This window comes from Acomys minous, assembly GCF_964271855.1.
Source record: "Acomys minous genome assembly, chromosome: 7".
NCBI lineage: Eukaryota > Metazoa > Chordata > Mammalia > Rodentia > Muridae > Acomys > Acomys minous.
Window position 1 is genome coordinate 107,686,458 of NC_140488.1, and position 9,805 is coordinate 107,696,262.

The following is a 9,805-nucleotide window of genomic DNA, read 5'->3' on the forward strand; positions in this document are numbered from 1 at the left end:
CTGCCTCTGCCTCTGCCTCTGCCTCTGCCTCTGCCTCTGCCTCTGCCTCTGCCTCTGCCTCCAGAGTACTGGGTTTAAAGGTAGCGCCACCACACGTGGCAGCTGAATCGTCTTCTTTTTGAGGATTAAATGAGAGTGTATACACATGGAATCTGGCACAGAAACATGGATAACAAACAGCAATACCCAATAAATGTGGATTTATGTCATTAAAGAACTGAATAAATGTGGATTTCTGTCATTAAAGAACTGAATAAGTGGAGCTGTTGGGTCCATTTCTTGCTTATTATGAATAATATTTATTAGCTGTTCACATGTCTTCTTTGTACAACTGTCTACTCAGTTCATTAGCCCATTTATTGACTAATTTAATGGTTTGTGAGAGTTTTACAAGTCTTATGCCCTAGATTTTAACCAATGTATAACGTATAGGTGGCAAAGACTTTTTTTTTTTTGAGACAGGTTTTCTCTGTGTAGCCCTGGCTGTCCTGGAACTCACTCTACCGACCAGGCTGGCCTCGAACTCACAGGGATCCACCTGTCTCTGCCTCCCTGAGTGCTGGGATTACAGGTCACCACACTGGGCAGCAAAGACATTTTCCATTCTATAGGCCAACTCTTCATGTTGTTGGAGTCCTGCTCAGAAAAGCCCTGATTCTGCCAAAAATCATTTTTTTAATGCCAATATCTTGAAATGTTTTCCTCTAGGGCAGAGGATCTCAACCTATGTGTCATGACCTCTTTGGGGGTCACATTTGGATATCCCGAATATCAGATATTCACATTATGGATTCATAACAGTAGCAAAATTACAGTTATGAAGTAGCAACGAAAATAGTTTTATAGTTGGGGGTCACCCCAGCATGAGGAGCTGTATTAAAGGGTCACAGCGCTAGGAAGGCTGAGAACCGCTGCTAAGTGTTTCCAAGTTTCAGGTCAGATATTAAGTTCTTTGATCCCTTTTTAAATTGAGTTTTGTTCAGGGACTTGCTTCAGTCTTCTACAAGCAGAAATGCAGTTTTCTTAACCCTATATGCTAAAGAGACTGTCTTTCCCCGAGTGTATGTACGCGTCCATTGCTCTGTGGGTTCACTTCTGGATCCACTATTGTAGTCTATTGCTGTATGTCAGTGGTTGCCAACCTTCCTAATGCTGTAGACAGAACCCGGGCCACCCGGGGGGCGGGCAGCAGCAACCCTTCTGCAGCTTCTTCTCTAGTTAAAGAACAACAGAACTTTTTCGTTTTTCTTTGCTTTGCTTTTTCTGCAAGAGTGTGGTCTTTGGACTCTGCCATGTCCTTCTGAGATAAGATGTTAGTTGAGGCAAGAAGTCTTGGGGACTCTTGGAAACAGTATTGACGTTTTGTCCTTTCAGTAACCTTTCCTGGAACTGCTTGTTAATGTGTTTGAGAGGGTTGGCGCCAAAAGGCTGGGACTCTGTTAAGGTCCCCACCTCCACCCCCCACGCCGCTCAGTCTCTTTTTCTTTCTGAGAGTTAACCTAAGGCTCCTAGTGCCTTCGTACTGCTTATGTCAGCAGTCTGTCTTCTTCCCACCTGCGTGGGAGTGGGACTGAGGCTTTCATGCATGTTGCTGTTAATCCACTGGTCTCTTGCTGTTTGGAAGAAACAAGTCCCAATTCCCCAGTTGGCGTGGGACATTTTCCTTTTTTTTTTTTCACTTGTGGCAACTATTCCTCTCCTATTTGTCCTAATGAAATCCTCAACTTAAAAATGTGAAGGATCAATAATGCCAGGCATGGTGGCACACTCTGGAGGCAGAGGCAGGTGGATCGCTGTGAGTTCAAGGCCAGCCTGGTCTACAAAGCGAGTTCAGGACAGCCAGGGCTACACAGAGAAACCCTGTCTCATAAAACCAAAAACAAAGAAAGAAAGAAAAAAAAATGAAGGATCACGCTGTCTGCAAATAGAGATAGATGTTGTCATTTCTGATTTATGGCCCCTTTCTTACTGATCTAGCTAAAATTTTGGCACTATTTTGAGTATGAGGAGAGGAAGTGGCCCTCCTGTCTAATTCCAGATTTGAGAGGAAACACTTTCGGTTATCTCCTCAGCGTGTGATGTGAGCTGTAGTCTTGCTGCATACAGCCTTTATTATGTTGTGGTATAATCCTTCCATTTCTACCTTCTTCAGAGCGTTTATGATGGAAGCTTATTGACCGTTGTCAAAGTCTTTTCTGGGGAACTTTGTCAGTGGGTAAAATAATTTCATTAGTTGCCCTCTGACCTCCACATGCGTGCAGTGTCAAGAGCACATGTACGCCTTCACGTCATACACATATACACAACAATGAAAGGGTTTTTTTTTTTTCTAAAGAAAAAATTAAAGTATAAAGGGGACTATTTGGGAATAGCAAGGGGATTAGCAGGAGGTGGGGGAGGGACAAGAGAGGTGATAAGGGGTGAATATGACCAACATATATTACATACATGTATGACAGTGTCAAAAGAAAACATTTATTCTATAATTAATGTATAACTGTTTAAAATATGAATTCAGAGCTGGGTGTGGCAGCATGCACCAGCTCCTTGGACGCCCTGAAGTTTAAGAACAGCCTGGACAGCCTAACCTGCACTTGCTTCAAGTCAAACAAACATGAATCCAGGAGCAAAGAACGTACTTCAGTAACCAAGTGCTTACCTAGCATATGCTGGGACTTAGGGTCAATAGTCTCAGCACTGTACACATTCATAGTAGCTTCACATTCAAAATAAGAAATTGCAACACGTGACAGCATTTGAACGGCTCCGAGCATAGCCTGGTCTAGGAGCTGAGGCCCAGGGATGCATAAAGTTGGCCCGGCCTAGCTCCCCTGAGAGGTATGCATTATAGAAGCCTATGGCTTCTGAGAAACTATGTCTTCCCAGTCCTGAGAGACTGATGCACGCCCTCAGGCAGTGACTGACGTCCAGGCTGCTTTGGGTTTCTCTGGATGTTCCCTTAGTCGTCAAGGAAGCATGGAAGCTTGACCAGACCAATTGGTCTTAGACATTAATCGTGTGGACCATGCAACACTAGTGTATCCTGGCAACTACAACTGTATTGATCCTGGCAATTGCCATTATATTCTGTTTCTAATAATGGTATAATGAGTCTGATTGCTTTCAGTAAAATTGTCGCAGCCCCAGTCTTGCTGGGACCGCTCCAACCTGCCTGATTTAATTCCTCAAGGCCACGTCAGATGACCTAGGCCAGCTATGTAAAGGTGGGAGCTTACACTGAGGCGTATGCAGGGCATTGGCTATAGTCGCTCAGCACCTAGGCTTAGCTAAAGTGCAATGAAACTAAGGAGGGCCAATATTTAGAAGATTATTGGGAGACTAACGAGATGGCTCACGTAAGCACAAGAACCAGAGTTTGGATCTCAACATCCATGCAAAAAGTAGCCACCATAGCACATGCCTGTGATCGCTGCCCTGGGACAGCAGAGACAAGAGGATCCTGGGGTCTCGTGTTTGGCCATTTAGGAATTTCCAGGGTCAGTGAAGGATCTTGTATAAAATAAGGAGGAGAGCAATAGAGAGTGATGAAGGAAGATACTCAATACCAACTGCAAAAGGACCCAACACCCTGTTCTAGTTTGCTTCTCTGTTGCTGTGATAAACACCATAGCCAAGCCCTCTTCTGGCTTGCAGGAGTACATGCAAACAGAGCACTGTATACATAATAATAAATAAATAAATCTTTTTTTAAAAAAAAAAAACACCATAGCCAAAAGCAACATGGGGAGGGAAGGGCTTATTTGGTTTACACAGCACAGTTCACTTCACTATTGAGAGAAGCCTGGACAAGACAGGAGCCTGGAGCAGCGAGCATGAGGTACACTGCTTACCTGCCTGTTTTCCAAGGCATAGTCAGGCTTGCTCTTTACAAAAACCAGGTCCACCCTGTGACGGTGTAGCACCGCCCACAGTGGGCTGGGCCCTCTCACATCGATCAATCAAGAAAATGTCCCACAGTCTTGCCAGATGGCCAATCTGATGGAAGCAATTGACAGCCCCTCTTCCCAGCCAGGTGACTCCAGTTTACTCTTTCTCCCCCCCTCCCCTTACATATGCAGGAATCACTACTTTCCACGAATAAGAAACTGAAGCCAATAAAGTCCCAAAGTTCCTGCTTCCATGACTAGAGCATCTGGACAAACTGAGTAAAATAACTAAAGACCAAATGGACTATCTAAAGTAACCAGTCTCCTGCAGTTCATCATCCCTTTTTTTTTTTTGGTTATATTTCTTTTTTTTTCTCCTTTATTAATTTATTCTTGTTACATCTCAATGGTTATCCCATCCCTGTATCCTCCCATTCTTCCCTCCCTCCCATTTTCCCCTTATTCCCCTCCCCTACTTTTTAAACCCTCATTACAGAGAAACAGGGGAGAGAGGCACAGAGGCTAAGGAAATAAATAGCTCAATCCCCAGAACCCATGTGAAATAAAAAAAAGCTAGGCATGGTGGCACACAATTATAATCCCAGTACCTGGAAAGCGGAAACAGCTGGCTCCCCGGGCTCCTGGAGAACAACACTGGAGCTTGACCTCCGGTCTCCAAACATATACACACACAGGAAGGGAAAGAAAACTGGCCCTCTAGAAGTAGGGCCTGTGGCGTGGCAAAGAAAAAGAAAGTGAACTGTGCTGAGGCGAAGAAGCCCTGAATGTGAGTGGATGTGTGTCGCTGACATGGGCACAGCCACGTCAAGGAGCCTGATGTCTCAAACCCATAGAAATGGCAGAGCCTTCCCTGGGTGAGGCTCAAAGAGAGAGCAAAGCTTTCCTTGGGTGCAAGTGTAGATGTTAATAGTGTGTGGGGGAAAAAAATGTTCACTCTAGTTTTCTCCTGATGATGTTTCCCGTCTGAAGACTGCTCCCCTACAGAAACTGCTCCTGCTGAAATTGGCTAAACGTGCCCCCTTGTTCAGGTGTATATAATAACTCCGCCTCTTTGCTTATCTGTATGTGATAAACTTACCTCCCAGTGCACTTGTATACACAATAAGCATGCTGAGTTTCTGGGGGGTGCTGTGGCTTCTTCATCTGAGAGCCCAGAGCACCCCATCCATCTTTTCAATGTCCATGTATCTGTGAGTCTGCAATTTCTTCCTTCATTTGCCACCCCACTTTAAGTCAATCCCCGAAACTGTATGCAGGACACCTTAGTGAACTGCCTTCTGAAGGCAGCTTTGCTGAACCATCACAATCCAAGATATTTGGTAAACTCCAGTGACCCGGTTTCTTCACAGAAAGACCACTATCAAAATATGGCAGGACAGTTCCTAGGATTTCTTGAGACTATGAAACAACAGCACTAGGTTGTTTTTTTCTTTCCAGCAGAAATTTGAGATGAACTTTAGCTTTGTTTTTCTAGGCAACAGAAATGTAAACTACCTTGTCACTGGTTGGATGAGGCTAGATCTTGGGGTAGTCGTACATTTCTTCCTGTGCTCCCAAATGACTTACCAGAAGAAAATCAGCAGAGAGCACCTGGCTGCTCTTATGGTGTGAATGTTCCCCCAAAGCTCGTTTGTTGAAAGCTTCATCCCTAGCTGATGGCTGATGGCACTTCAGGAGTGTAATTGGATTTTTTTTTGTTTTTCTTTTTTTTTAAGATTTATTTATTATGTATACAGTGCACATTAAATAACATTATAGATGGTTGTGAATCATCATGTGGTTGCTGGGAATTGAACTCAGGACCTCTGGAAGAGCAGTCACTGCTCTTAACCACTGAGCCATCTCTCCAGCACCCCTCGCCCTCCCTCCTTTTTCCCCTGCCTTTTCAAGACAGGGTTTCTCTGTGTAGACTTGGCTGTCCTGGACTAGCTTTGTAGACCAGGCTGGCCTCGAACTCACAGCGATCCACCTTCCTCTGCCTCTTGAGTGCTGGAATTAAAGGCATATGCCACCACACCTGGCTTGTAATTGGATTTTGAGGGCTCTGGTGTAACCAGTGAACTACTCCACTGATAAAATCATAATTGGATGGCATTATTGAACTGTGGTGGAAGCCAGGAGGCAGGGCCTACTTAGAAGAAGAAATAAGTTGCTGAGCCTTTGAAGACTCTGTTTGGTCCCCATCCATCCAAGCATCACTCTGTCTGCTTCCTGGCCACCATGAGGTGAGCAACCTTCCCCTGACAAACCCTTTAGCCATAAGATTCTAACTAAACCAAGGTCCAGAAACAGTGGAGCTCTAAAAGCAAGAGCCAAAATACATGTTTTCTCCGTTTAAATTGTTCCTCTTGGGACACAGGACTACCAAGTGGCTCCCAAACATCACATTAATATTTAAAGACTGTTGCCGCTAGTAAAGTCATCACTTAAAGCAAATATATGGGCTGGGGCTGTAGCTTAGTGGTAGAGTGCTCGCCTAGCATGTCTGAGGCCCTACGTTCCATCCCCAATATATTTTTTTTGCATATTCTTTTCCTTCAATGTGAAATAAACCGTTGGTGTTTTTATCAGCAATTTTATTATGTGCTTTTTAAAAATTGGTTTTGGTTGCTTTCACAGTTCACAATTCTGCTCAAAAAAAAAAAAAAGAAAGAAAAGAAAAAGAAAATTTGAAGAATATGTAACTTCAAGCAGTGGGTTTTTTTGTTTTCGTTTTTGTTTTTTGTTTTGTTTTTTAAGGTGGTAATCAGAATTATCACCCAAAACAGAAGTTATAAATGGTAGAACTACTCCAGTTTTAAAACAATAATTAAGAGGACTGTGAAAACAGGAGAGGCATGTGACTTTGGTTGCAGGATATGCTGGCAACAGCTAAGGATGAAGATGCCAATGTCTGCAGCTTCATCTACTAAAGGGCATTCTGTTATTGAAAATGTCCCTGGACTACATGATTTCCAAAATTAGGTCTCTTCTGAGAACTGCGAACTGTGAAAGAAATCAAAACCATTTTTTTTCTTGTTAAAAAAAGCCACATAATGAAACTGCTGATAAAAAACACTAATGATTTCTTACACATTGGAGGAAAAAAATATCCAAAAAAGAGCAGTTTTCTGAGCCTGTGAGGTGACAGTGTACTGGTGGTTGCTTCTCACCTTTGCTGGATTTGGCATTTGTGTAGTTTTTTGGTGACATGGTCTCAGCACAACGGCAGCTTTTCTTTCCTCTAAACTGAATTTGGTGAGGAATAAGTGAGACCCCTCAGCAATGCAGGACCCACCATCACCTGTCCAGGGGAGCATGACTGGGGACATAGTTGACCTCACAGCCATCAAGAAAGAGTTTTTTCGCCGGGCAGTGGTGGCGCACGCCTTTAATCCCAGCACTCGGGAGACAGAGGCAGGTGGATCGCTGTGAATTCAAGGCCAGCCTGGTCTACAGAGTGAGTCCAGGATAGTCAAGGCTACACAGAGAAACCCTGTCTCGAAAAATCAGGGAGAGAGAGAGAGAGAGAGAGAGAGAGAGAGAGAGAGAGAGAGAGAGAGAGCTTTTCCTGAGCTACTAGGTCTTCAAATCCATCTGTATTAAATTGGGTGACACTCTACTTCTTTGAGGTATGGTCAGAGAACTTGACCTTGGCTCTACAAAGGGCTGCAATCATATATCGCTTCTCTTCAGCTTGGTGTGGATGGACACAATGACTTGACCAGTGTAAACCCTGACAACTGTGCCCTGGAGCTTCCTAAAGGCACCCACATACCTGTCTGTGACCTAGACTGGGGCTAGCAGAGACTGGAGACATGAATAACTAACTACCAGGAGATTTGTCTCCAAGGTCCCTTAGGGCAACCCATATATGCAACAGGCTGGGCACACACTACCAAGGAAGATGCTCTTTGTAACCACTGCACACCAGGCCCCCATGGGATTGCTTCCCTTTTGAGATAGTCTCCCTCTGTAGCCTGCAGTGGCCTTGGGCTCACCGCCTCAACTCATTAAATGCTATAGATCAAAAGCATACACCACCATACCCAGAAAGCATGCGTAGCAGGGTCCTTATGCTGCCCTCCACAAGAATGTAACTCACACTACATAGGAAAACATAAGTCAAACTGTATGATTAGAAGCAACAAAAAATAATAATCCTCACTAATTTTTAAAGGTAGCTTTATATTTCCAAATACTTAGGCCAGGTGTGGTGATACACGCCTTTAATCCCAACAATCAGGAGGCAGAAGCAGGTAGATCTCGGTGAGTTGCAGAACAGCCAGCCAGGGCTATATTACATAGTGAAACTCTGTCAAAAAAAAAAAAACACCCAGGAGACACAATCCCAGCATTGAGGAAGATGAAACAGGAAGATCAAGAGTTCAGGAGAAATCTAGGCTACATAGAAGGACTCTGTCACAAAAAATAAAGCCAGTCCAGCTGGTCATGGTGATGCATGCTTTTAATGCCAGCACTAGGAAGGCAGAGGCAGGGAAATTTCTCTGAGTTTGAGGCCTGCCTGGCTTACAGAATAAGTTCAAGGGCAGCCAGGGCTACACAGAGGAACCTTGTCTCAAAAACAACAACAACAACAACAACAACAACAACAATAATAATAATAATAATAATAATAATAATAATAAATAAGACCACTTAATTGTGTGCAGCTAGCTTCTTGTCTGGAAATGAGACTGAAAACAAAACACTGTAGCAAACAATCATAATTAATTTTTAACGTCAGTAAGATACTGTGTATGTAAAATGTCTTCATTATTAATGACCCATTGTTTCATGATGCCAATATTATTTTTTTAAAAATAAAACCAAGCTTGGTGTAGTAACACACACTTTTAATCCCAGCTGTTGGCAGATCTTTATGAGTTCTGGGCCAGCCAAGCTACACAGTGAGACACAAATTGAAATCAATTATGCTTTGTGTTGTGTGGTATTGACTAGAGAAGACTGCTCAGGCATGGGTTTAAGCCAATAGAAAGTCTTTGTTAATGGACTGTTGACTTCATTCGGTGTTTGGGATCCCATTGTAGCTCTGAGGCTTCTCGGGGTGCGCTTTTTAAGCACAAAAACCATGTTCTGGGTTGACATACATCAGTTAACAAAAACAGTTAGGCAGAAGCTGAACTAAAGAAGTGGAGAAGCAAGTTAGTACATTTAGAAACTTGCCCAGAGCTGTGGGCTTTGATGGATTAGGCCTTTGTTTTGGTTTTGGCAGGTGGTGCTTTCTACATGCTGAGCTTTACATGCTGGACGGTACATCCATCATGGAGCCAGTTGTGCTAAGGTCTCAGGGCCTGCTAAGTCTGGGTCCAGTTACACTTGGAGTGTGATAAAATCATGAAATTAAACTAGGAACTTTCTGTGTGAGGTAGTGGGCACTTGCAATTCCAACTCCTGAGGACACTACGGCAGGAGAATCACATGAGCCCCTTAAGTTGGAAGCCAGCCTAGGCATAAGAGAAAAACCCTGTCTCAAAAACCAACGATGAGAGGTTGAGCACTACCATTGAAACATATTCCACAGTATTTTTTTTTTCAGCTTGAGATGATTTTTAGCATCTATGGTTGGTTTTGTTTGGTTGGTTGGGTTTTTTTCTCCCAGAACTAACATGATGCATGTGTAGGTTATCTGTATAAAATAGAAAGGAATAAATATGTATATAACAGAAAATGTTCATAAAATTGCATCATTTATATTCATTTTGTCATATACAGACTTGTATGAAGGTGGTTTGCCTTGAGAGAGGGGTCATCTTAGCTCATGGTGGCCTCAAAATATCTGTGTCACCCAGACTCATCTTTAGCTCATGATTCCCCTGCCTCGGCCTCCAAACAGCACCACATCTCACTTGTAATGCTTGTCATTTCTGTGTCATTTAAGTTCCCTTGATTTCAAT